At 41.8% G+C, this 12,384-nt stretch overlaps 1 long non-coding RNA gene across 1 annotated transcript in view; it reads right to left on the reverse strand.

Moving 5' to 3' along the window:
* Positions 1 to 1,019: 1,019 nt before the first annotated feature.
* LOC118316491 overlaps positions 1,020 to 12,384 on the reverse strand; it is a 15,718-nt gene continuing 4,353 nt past the window's right edge. Inside the window, exon 3 of the long non-coding RNA XR_004795214.2 lies at positions 1,020 to 1,121. This is a non-coding gene — a long non-coding RNA (uncharacterized LOC118316491). The remainder of the gene's footprint in view (positions 1,122 to 12,384) is intronic.

The raw sequence follows: 12,384 nt of genomic DNA on the forward strand, positions 1-12,384 counted from the left end.
AACCACATTCATTTACTTCTTCTGCATCATTTCCACCATTAAAAGTCCACTGTTAATGTGCAGGCTGAGCTCAGAAAGCTATGACCACTTACTGCTATAGTTATATACAATATTTTTTTTAATTGTATTTATTTATTTATTTTTGCCTTTCTAGACCTATTACTCGCCTTATCAGCTTTTCCAGCAGTGATAATAAACAACACGTGACTACCTGTGCCTGGTTTTGTGCCAATGTTGGACAGATTTGAGGCAATCAAACTGATGCGGTCACTGCAATAAGAGATGACATTTAAAAGACTGCCAGTACACCAACCTTTGATTTACATTCAGTTGAAGGAAAGGAGTCTGTGAAAAGGAGAATGTAAAGCCTGCATTATGACTTATTAAGATCTAGGTATGCAGTGGTCCACCAGTTTTGTTTCTTTGCTAAATATTTAATGCCATCTTTGCAGCCATCTTAAATAAGATGTGTGCAGAAATTGCACACGTAAAGATGAAAACAGAGTCCATCATGCTGCAGATCAAAAGGAAAACCTTATGGCAATGTAAACTGTAACCCACAATTATATATTCCAGTGAGTTTGAATGTGTACTGATGCTCAAAACAAATTCAAATTCATCAATAGAGGCTGACATATATATGGCAGGTAAACACCCAGCGGATGCGATTACATTAATATCAGCAATGTGACAAAACAGCAATACAGCCATATATTCTCATATGATGTTGAACATAAATCTTGCAAGGTTTGATGTGTGTCGTGTCAAATAAATCAGAAGACAGATGTAGCCTCAGTATATATGTTACAGCGTCTCTCTTAAGAACATTTGTGTCAATCCGTCAATGTCAGCGATGTAGAGGCATATGAATTTATTTCACCACAGTAGAACATTTGGGCAAACTTACGTCTCGAAAAAGACATAAATATTTCAACATTAACACTCAAACTTCCTTGTTCCAGTTGCAGTTTAAATGCTGCATAAGGCCGTAAATATATTCATGTCTCTTGTAATCATACCTCAGCACTATGTGATTGGATTCCTGAAGTTGTACTGGCTTGCTGACTTTGTCGGAAATGTTTTCCTGCAGTGTTATGATGAGTTTGTAACCTCCTGTCCTCCTGTAAATAGAAATAAACAAGACTTTTTAGGCATGTAGTGTACCCTACATCACATGATCGGTCATGGCATTAATTATACCAAACACTTTACCCCACAACTGTTATTGTATTTTGAACAGTTTAAAGGTCTAGACATATATTCTGCCATGTACATACATTTGTTAATATGAATAGTATATAGCCATTGTATAGTGGGCCTGGTAAATGTAAGTAAATGGGAAATGTCCCAGTATTATTTTTTGTTGTTGGACACGAGCACAAAAGTTACTGCTTGTGTACAACCGTGGACAGACAGTACAAGCTGAGTTACTGTATTGACTTATAACAAAATGTGGAACAATGTTACTTAAATGTCAACAAGCAATGTCATTCTGAGATGTCGACAAAGTTGCAGCATATTTTGGAAAAGAGATATGACTTTTTTCTTTCTTTCATCTTGTAGAAATAACTGAATACAGCAAGTGCTCGTGAAGGAAAACGGCCAGAGTCTGAGCCCTGTGATTGCAGTTATTTCCTTGTGTAATGTGTTTTTAAAGCGGTTTGTGGTGCCAACTTGTTGCAAGGAATTATTATCTCCCTATGAAACTCATCAATTCAGAACATCTGTATCCTCTAACGCACTCCAACCGTCTTCTCCCTTTTAAGAAATGGCGCCGTCAACGCTCTCTTGGAGTCTTTCAACCTCTTTGAAGGTCTGATCCTCTGACAGCTTGTGATGCTCTAAAATTAAACTTTGTCTAATACTGTTTTGTGTAGGCATCAGCTTATCTCCTTTCAGATATGGCGGCCTAATCAAATAGGAGGATTATAAAAAAACTCACTTGCATCCCCTCTTTTAAAAACGAAAACAAAATATGCTCTTGTCTCGTTGTGGAATATTCAACGTGTTTCCCAATCAAAATTTTGTCGTAGTAGTAGAAATAGAAACATTTTTGATGCTTAATGTTTTAAGATTTGTTTAATAACTCTGTGGGTGGATGTAAAATGTAAAATGTTCACCTTGCTGCTGTGGCTGATGAAAGCGTCATCGTTAAAGACTTTTTAAATTGGGTATGGATGATAAGAGGGGATATTGGATATATAGGGAATAGAGATCTGGGATCGTGTGGAGCGGCCTCATTCTCAGTCTCTTGCCTTTTACTCTCAAATGCTGTTTCACGGCGTTTGCTCACGAGTGGTGGGATGAAATGCATTTGCTGTTGATAGTTGTCAGGCAGTGGAAGAACATTCCCACCCTGCATGTGCACATGTCTCTTTACTTTAAAAGTTATTTATTCAGACAAAGCTAAATCCCCAAGCCAAGTACTGTAGTTACCATCTGATCTGCCGCTTTAAGATCTGATCTGAACTAGATCTTGAAGTGTTTTTGATCTGTGGAGAGTTGTATTTCACTGCCTTGTGTGCTGAGAGTATGGACGTGACGATACATCTGATTCTGAGGCGCCATGAGGGATGTGAGCCTGGAGCTGTTGAGGAACTCTTCTCGGGGAGTTGGTGTCAGAGAGTTTTTGAATGTGCTGTATGATACCTGTTTGTTTGGTACACATTCACACCCACAGTCCTTTTTGATTGGGCGGTCCGGCATGGTACATCTTTACCACAAATGAACAGTCGGTGGCCTCAACTCAAGAAGTCTTACCAGCAGAAGAGTCTCTAACATTTTTAGAAAGAAGCACTGAGAACCGGCTCCTGCTTAGATGTTTTGGAGCAAGTCGTGTTTATCAAGACAGGGAGCCAGGGGAGTGCCATCCAAATAGAACGAGATATAATATGCATGGTTGCCTAATTCTGGGTGAAACGACCTGCACCAGTGCTCTGCTTGAGAGGTTTTTGAGGACAAGCTGCGGGACTCCATTTGGTACGGGACTTCACCTGAGCTGGCTTCTACTTTAGGGCTGCTTTAAGTGAAAGTGCTCACTTTGAAGTAATATGAAAAAATTCAAATGTTTTAATATATCCAAAAGATCCAAGCCTTCAGGCAAGCTGCCTGCGGTTGTACCAAATGTAAATGTGCAATCTGCTGAGCTTGACGCCGTTGTTGCAGAGACATCTGATGACTCACTGGCGACGTAAAGCCTCAGAACACCTAAAGTCCACCCACACGTGTTTTCTGATTAGACCTCCTCTCAGGACTGTGTTGGTGTGGCTAAATTAATTTGGTTTTGATTGGCTGCTCCACTTTCCTGTTTTTTGACACCACACTTCCAACCATTTCAATATGACCAGGCCCAATCAGCCAGAATAATAAAAAAAACCAACCTGTGTGGGTGAGCAGAGGCACAAGGACGATATCAGCTTAAAGCATTTTAGACACATACAGGAAAACAAGGAGACGGAACTTACCAAGAAATCAATAAACCTGGAGGCAATGAGCCTCAACAACACAGTCTGTCAGTCTGTTGGCATGGGGGTTAATTAAAGAAGTAATGTATAGCTGGACATCAACTGACAAGGGTCTACACAGCCATGTTAGCGCCTCTGTGAGGCTAAAGTCCTGACTGTGTGCTCATCCCCTGCAGCACCACGTACACCTCCGACCTTCACCCATTGAACGGTACTAGCTGTCAATCACACACCACACACATGCAGTGCTTTTTCGTCCATTTGGCTTTAAAAGGGGATAATTACATAATGTACAAAATGAACATCATTCTGTATTGGAGAAGACTTGAAACTTGTGGATTGAGACCATAAACTCCCCCTGGAAGATGTTTGCTGATGCTATGAATCAAGTCTGCTGACTGCTTTAAAACAAAGGTCATTACAGGAGAGAGGAACATCCATCAGATAGTTAACCTGAACCGAAGTGGTGGACAGGCAGACGCATGGCTGAAAAAAAGAATTTGTCCTAAAAACTTTGTCCTTAACATCATCCACCATACAAAGTCCTCGGGCAAGATACTAAACTCCACATGGCCCACTTGGTTTTCAAGTAATAGAAGCAGCGTATTGACAGAAAAGTAATCTAAATGGGTGAATGTGGCTCTGTAGTGTTCAGGGCTTTCAGTGATTGATAAAACAATAAAAACTGGTATAAATGCTGTCCTTTTACTATTTAGATAAATCTTTGTCGGCCTGTCAGAGTGAAGTATTTTTTCCAGGTGCAACTGTTTGATTTGAACCATAAATCAGACCAACAAATAAAATAAATAAAACATCTTAATGTGAATATGCAAATGCGCCTGCATTATGCCCAAAATGTCTTGTCCATCCCAGATAGTTCTTATCAACACCATTATCATGTGTAATGAGGCTGAGGCCATTCTCATGGAGATTTACTTCCCCTCTCCTATTGTGTCGGGAATTATTAAATGAGCCTTGTTGAGCCTTGAGAGGGAGAAAAACGGAGACAGAGCTGCGCCCAAATGCTGCTGTGCTAACAGAATGTAAAGTCAATCAGAAAGGCTTAACAGTACAAAAGCGATGCGCGCAGGGACGTCTTCATACAACTGCAAAACTTTTTGCAATTGTAAAGCTGCCCTTGTAAACTTAACGGCCTTGAAATATGAAGTCAAAAGCACAAAGAAGATGTCCACGGTGACATCAGTACAGCCTGTGGCCGTACATGGCTGCCTGGCATCATAATAATATCAGATTTACTCAGAAGTTCAGTGTAGTAGTAAGTATTCATCTCGGGGGGGGGGGGGAATAGTGGTGATACAAGCTTGTTTAACGGCTCCATTCCTACGTTCAGATGACGCGCCTCACATAAATGATCGGCTCAGAGGTCGATTAAAGCCTGGTGGGCGCCTGGGGAAACACGGGCGCTGGCTGTCCTCTGATATTGTAAGGACCAGCAGGGAAACTGGAGCCTGGGTGAGAGGAGGCAGCTCCAGTGTTCATCCCCATTGTTTTCTTGGCTGACTAATCCCACTGCAATGTGACTTCTGGCTAACGACACTGTGTCTCTCAACGAGGATCTAATGAGTGCTTTGGTGTGCAGTTGTCCTTCACCCATTGAACGCTTGGACTCCAACATTAGTGTTTGAAGGAAATCAGGAAGCTCAGATTGCAATTAGCTGCTCTACTGCCCGCTTTTAAATCTTGCCCGTGAGTACTTCATTCACCCATTTCCTTCAGTGAATCGCAAAGGTTTTGCACATCCTCAATACAGTAACAACAAAAATGTTGGGTTTTTTTGATGGTATATTTTTCATCGCAGGCATGTTTCACTGTTGACCATGCTTAAAATAAAGTATACATTTCTCTGTGCCTCCTTTCTGTATCATGTCATGTTTGACGCTGCAACAACCCAGTTTCCCCACTCTCATCATCAAAGTTTCATCTTATTGTCTCATGTTTAGTGCCCTGGGGGGGTTCTGTCGGTCCAACATGCGACCAAACTTGATCATGCAACCCCCCTCTCTCCTCTACAGTGTAGCCACTCCAGTCCGGGGAATTGCTTCCTGCATCAGACACTCATTAGTTCTAATCCCCTCCTCCCGCTGTGCAGAGCCCGGAGACCCTTCGTAATCCTATACGGGCTCCCTGACTGAAAGAATGATGATTCCTGAACCAGACCAGTTCTGGCTGAACTGTTAAAGTGGGCAAGTGCTTTTTTTGTGCCGAACACTTAGTGTAGAGACATAATGGCACTGCTGCCAAACCTGTGCAGCACCTGTCAGTTAGCGCACAGGCATTTAGCCAGGTGACACATTTTGAGGTTACTGCCTGGTCAGTCTTAAAAAGGAGACATTGTCAAGGCTGAATGGCGCCATTGGCCTTTAGACAGCTGCAAATGTCATCGGAAGCTACTAAATCAAATGCTATCATCCATTGACAATCATACACAGCAAGGAACTGAATCCTTCTGCATGAGCAGCGAAGGCCTGAATGGTATTTACTGTTAAAAAAAACCAATTTTATTTGTCACACGTGGGCTTAAAAAAAACTCTGCTTTCTTTACATCCTTCCCCTTCAAGTGCCCTCCTCACTGGTTAAGGTCACTGACTCACTTTCAGCTCATTGGCTCGGTATCAGTCGATCCCAGGGGTGAGGCTCAATTTCAGCTCTGTCCTCCTTTTTACACCAGGGAATAGTGTTAACATTTACACGGAGGAGCTGCTGAAACACGCAGTCATACCTATAGACCGTATATAAAAATAGACCATAGTCACCGTGTCCGGATAATTCTACTTGCCATTGACTCTGGCAGAAGAGATAGTGTATCTCAGTGGGACCTTTCTGGTTAAAGAAAGGACAAATAAATAGTTTTTAAGAAAAAATTCAAAGACTGGAAAACAGGAGGAAACAAGCTTGTCTGGCTATGGGGAGATCCCTCCAATGGACTGACTTTCTACAGTAAATACGGTCTAGAGAGAAGGTGGACGAAATATATAATGGAACTCTTCATTAATTACTTATTGAATCGTGTAATTGTAGGTGACTTACCAACCATTTCTGGTGAGATATTAGCAAGTAAATCAAACTGAAACAAGGCCTCAGTAAATGATTTATCATCCACCCACGAAGACTATAAAATTAGACGCAAGACATAAAAGGTTTATAAAGGCTGTGCCAAATTAAATTGTCAAGCTAACTTAATTCTTCCTCCTCTCACGTACATCTGCAACCAGGAGCAGTGGTTCTTTTTTTTTTTTTAAAGCTGCTTTTGTAAAACTGCACCCGAAACACCATGTCCATGTTCAGGCGGGAACAGGGCACGAGAAAGTGATTTACTGAAAAATATAGCGAATGCAATTATGTTTAAAAAAAAGGAAACCACTGACAAATCTCACAGAGACCAGGTAATTACATCAAATTGCAGGGAACCTTTAGAGCTCCTGTTTTCTTTTGTGACCTCGGTTTTGACAATAGAAAGTAAGATATTCGCCTGATGCCCCTTATGCGGCTTTTCTATTGTCTGAATAAAATAGTTGACACTGATGTTTTTCATAAAATGATCACTAAATGTATTAAATAGTCTTTAATTTGTTTTAACTCAACTGAAATAAAGGGCCAACAGACCGATCACACACACACAAACTGCTCTTTTCAAATTTCCTCGCTCACACTTTACACCAAGTTACTTGAATCTCAAAGAAAAGTGTCGTTCTGGGCGACGGACAATGTTTTGTTTTTTATTTCACTCCATTATTTTTTGAAAGAGCTCTTAGGAGTCTTTCAGCCCAAACTGCAGTTTCCGTCCCCTCATTGCAGTTTGCCCTGCAGTGTCCTTGTTGGCTGAACTCAGTGTGTGACCGCCCTCCGGGTGGCACAGTGAGGGCAGCAGACCTCTCACAGGGAGGCAAACGACACGATTGCAGAAGTAGTTCTCTTCTGCTCTTTCAGAAAGAATTCATATGGAGATTGGGGGCCGCTGTTTCCTTGACTACCACATTTTGCCAACTTATTTTTTTTTTTTTTTGTTGGTCACACTCAGATCACTGAGTTCCTCTAACTCGCATCTTTCATTCTCTCTTCTCCGGCCTGTGTCAATGCACTTTTCTCTCAATCTTCCTCAAACACGCTCCCGTTTCGGTTTTTCATACGTTCATTCCTCCTTTGCTTCTCTCAGCCTTCAGTCATCCTGAAACTCATTCAGTCCATCTTGCTGTTTGCCAGATCAATATTTTTTCCTTCGCTGTCTTGATTCAAAGCCATATTTCACTCCTCTCTATTCAGTAGCTCCGGCACAAACGTTGCCATATTGTTCTTTGCGCTGCACACACTCCACAATCTACCGCCATTCAGCGGATCACTAAAATTGCCACATAAACGGTTGGAATGTCCAGCTTCTGCCAATTCAAGTTGTATCAATCTACACTCGATAAAACGTAAATCCTCACAATGGCAGACTCAGAGTCTCAGTATCAGTATCCGCTGTTTGTACAATTTATAGTCATCCATCAAAATGAACACGTATGGACGACGACAATGCCGATGAAGATGCATTCCAGCTCAACTGACACGGCTGAGGAGTTTTGGAAAGAGACTTGAAACCTTGACCTCAGCTCGCACAGATTCCTGGACACTTCGAAAATGCACTTGCATCGGGGGATTTTTCGTAAAAAGTCGAAACCTTGTAAGCTCTTTTAGCAGGTTTCTTTTTATCAAGGCACAGGGAGCGCTGATGATCATCTGCCACTCCGGCAGTCAGGAGTATAATTTGATGTGATCTGAGCCTTTGCAGTGTTACATAAGCCTTTTTCCCTCTTGTTTTCCCAGGCGAGTAACTTAAAACTGTCTGTTTTGGTCATAAATTTTGAATGTGTCTCTCCCTCCCTCTCTGTCTCTTTGCAAACATGCGCGTGTGTGTTTGAGATTCAGTATCCAGCACAGCTCCCCTCTGCCACATTCTTCCATCTCAATTCACACCTTTCTGCCACCCACCCCCATGATGCACCTCCACTTTCAATCAGTACAAACATCCAGTAACCCTGAAGAAGCTTGTGCAGTGACAGTGACAAATATTATAATAGGGACAGTTGCTGCATCGGTGAAATTAAGTGTGTGTGGACATCCTGGGACTTGGTGGCCCTGAAGTTCAAATCACAACCACATGATTTGCCAAGGATGTTAGATGTTAGACACAAAAACCAGCGGGTGACAGCAATAACTAACAGTTGAATAAGGACCTTTAAAAAATGAACGTAAGTTATAATTTTGTGTCATCATTTCACCCACAATAGAAACAGTGAATAAGAAAACAGAAGCCCTACGGCCTCTCTTGTAACCCACTCTGCCAGTGTGTGTGTGTGTGTGTGTGTGTGTGTGTGAGTTACAGTCACAAACATTTTCAATTAGTGCACGTTGCATCTGTCTTGTCATAATCTAAACTGTGCTGACTGCCTCCGCACAGACCGAAATCAGAAAACGAATCGAGTCCCTGACGCAGATAAACTTCTGTTGCGTAACTAATTGTCAGCTGAGGCTGCTGCCCGTTATTGCTGAATACCGCTGTGAGCGGGAAAAAATAAATAAAGACAGATGACAATAACCTCTTGTGAGAGGGAGATTTTCATTCATCAGCTGTCGCGACAGAGTGAAAATATCTGTCAATCACGGCTATCATGCCCGCGAGGAGGTCTCCTGTTTAAAAATTAGCACTGCTATCAGTCGTGCAGTTTACATTATGAATGATTTATTACCTCACTAACGATGTTAAGAAAGATTAAAAAAAGGCGCTAACTGGATGTGGTAAGCATCAGTAACTTTTCAATCACAGGCACTGACGCGTTGAGTATTGTCTGAAGTGATAAACTACTAGTGTGACAAATTAATTTCTTATAAATCAATCAACCAACTCCAAATAAATCCCATATTCATACGATATTTTGATTTATTCCATGAGGTGTGTGGGTGGGTGGGGGGGTGTTGGGCCGATTGTATTGCAATCGGCCCAACATTGGGATGGGGATGAAATGGACATGAAATGAAATAAATAAATATTTTGAAAAAGTTCTTCCTCTCTTTACCTCATGACAACTATACACTTCCCTCCCTTGAAAAGTACGACATCATACCAACAGTGTAGTTATTCATTATTATTCTCTCACATGATGTAAGCAAACTTTTTAATACTTTTTTATCATTCTGCTTTAATTATTTTCAGGTCATGGACATTGTGACCTGAAAATATTGTCAACACATAACCACACATGATGCACCATCATATGCTATAAAAGCTTTTAGATGCGAAGAAAGAAAAAAAAAAAACAGACAATAACATGCTGTTGTCATGTTATGCAGCCTGTGTTCTTGTTTATCTCTGTGAGCCTCTGTCACACAATTAATGGCTCTTCTGACAGTATAAGGGAGCCTGCCGTTTGCTTCTGCTAACAGTCTTTTTCCTGTAATGACTCATTTTTCGCTGATCACACAAAAATATGTCTTGTGCATTCATGAACAATAAACTGTAAACAAAGCAGATGGGATATATGCCCCGAGGATTGCTGCAGAAAAAGGTCCATTTAAGAAAACCTACAAATACTGTGTAGTTTTAAGTTGTCAGATCTAAGCTTATGGTTTCTTGGTGTCACAGAGACACGTCGGTTGTGTCCTAAGAACCTCAGTATCAGTGTATTTATAGAAACTAATGAGAGCGCTCGCCTGTTAACTAGTCAGAAGATGACAGAGTTTACACTGGAAGGTTGAGCAGGTCAGCCTGATTATTCTATATGTGGTTTGATGTGCGTTTGATAACGATGCAATGTGACAGCGAGCAGAAGCTCGTCTCTCATCTGTGCTTCTTCTCTGACTGCTGCAAAACCTACAGGTCAACTCCAGTAAACCCACCGTTTGGAACTCAATGTCTCCCCCTTTCAGCAGTAAGAGTAATTATATAAACATGCAAAAGTACTCGCTGTCAATCACACTGCTATCCATGCCCCAATGCGTACCATGCTTTATCGTCCATTTGACTCTGAACGAGACCCTAATTTACTAAATGAACATCATGCTGTATTGAAGAAGACTCGACACCAGAGATTGATTAATGATGTTATACATCCATTGAGAAGTCAATTCAATCGATGGGAGATGACGTGGCAGCGTTAAAAAGGATTGACTGGGTTTGAATCAATCATCGGCAGTCGTCTCGTCTTGTGTGATCATTAGAAAAACCTGCATCACTATCATCACATTATCAAAAACCCGAGCATCAGGCCCACTTTTAAGAGTCTTCACTCTGTATTCCCTGCCATGAACACGCTGGGCTCAGAGAGGCAGCGTAATGCTTCCCAAGGTTTCCATTGGGCTGAAGAGTGATGCGAGCAATCACGCCCGGCCTGAACAGATGAATCATGAGCGATTCTCCCTGAGGGGAGGAGAGGGAACATCAGCACAACATCAGCAACAGACACTTTTTGTCTGTGTCAGCTACTGTACGCCCAGACACATCTCTCCCTCTTTTATGACACATTACATCCCAGACCCCTTAAAAAAGATATGAAAAGATATGGCTCCTCACACACACTCAGCCTCCTGCCATTACAGAGAGAGCAGCTGACCTGCACTAATGCTGTGAAAAAATGTTGAGTCCACTTCATTAGAGGGGATGGAGAGCCACCTCCCTGCGTCCATGTATATCATCACAGCTCCTGCAGCAGAGGCAGGTGTCATACAGCCGGAACAGATATTAAACTCACAGCGAATTGAGTTTGGGTGAGTCATTTCACGCCAGCGGGGGGGAGGTGTCCCATTTGGGCTGTTCTCGCTGTGATTGACTGGTGTGATCAGAGGAGTGTACAGAAGGTATGCTGTACGGGCTACAGTAGGTAACTGTCGAGAACTGCCCGAGTCCTCTGGAGGCGTCATGGCCCTGAAAACCTTTCAGACTTTCCCTTATAGAAATAATTATTGCGCATAACCACTCTTAACACGCTGACCTTTTAGTCATTCCATTGCTTCTCTTTCTCTGTCACTGTTTGATTTCATCTTAAAAAATAACCCTGAAGGACTGAAATGACACTTCATTCCTTTAAAAAAAAAAAAAAAAGTCCTAGCATTACACTCGTCCTTCAGACCCACACATCTGTGTTTTTTCTATAAAAACAGTGAGCAGCCGAGCAGCTCTGTGCTTCTACACTATACTGACACACTGTAAGCATGCTGTTGTTTAGTGGGTGTACTATTTGCCATGTTCACCATCTTAGTTCCCGCTGCTATATGCAAATGAGCACCAAAGAGACAGTAGCCAGCATATGACGGTGGACCAGTTTGTAACTGGTCATTGACCAACGAACTGTACAAGGTGAGATTTTGACCTGATGATGGTGCTACATGAAAAGTCCCGAGATCTCAAAAGTCATGTTTTGACTGGGGGGAAAATTATTTATTTCATTTATTTAATTTCCCAGTACCTTAAACAACCTTTGTCCATAGGATTATTACACCACTTGTTCTGTAATTTCATAATTTTAGCAGACTTTGTTTTTATAGTGCACCATGTCTAACTGCCTCAGGGTTGTTAACTGGTTTTTTTTGTATTTAACTGTGATCTTTGTATTTTTGCATTTCTGCATGCCAACCTCCCGTCGCTCTGGAGGAAAAGGTCGGAGGATCACCACAGTCAATAGGATTTATCCTCTAGTGAAACGTGAACAACAACAGGGGCAAAAGGGCTGGACCAGCTGAACAAACGACTGACCAACACACTCCTTCAGAGACATAAAATGAGTTTGATAATTTGAATCACTGCTCTTCATCTTAGGAGGACGCACGTGATCTATCTTTAGCAGGAACAGTCAAGAGGGAGGCTTCAGAGCTTTTGTTCAGCAAGCTGCCGCCTATTCTTCTCACTGTCCCTGTTTTGTGGCGCCGA

The sequence above is a fragment of the Scophthalmus maximus genome, chromosome 1 (assembly GCF_022379125.1).
Source record: "Scophthalmus maximus strain ysfricsl-2021 chromosome 1, ASM2237912v1, whole genome shotgun sequence".
Taxonomy (NCBI): domain Eukaryota; kingdom Metazoa; phylum Chordata; class Actinopteri; order Pleuronectiformes; family Scophthalmidae; genus Scophthalmus; species Scophthalmus maximus.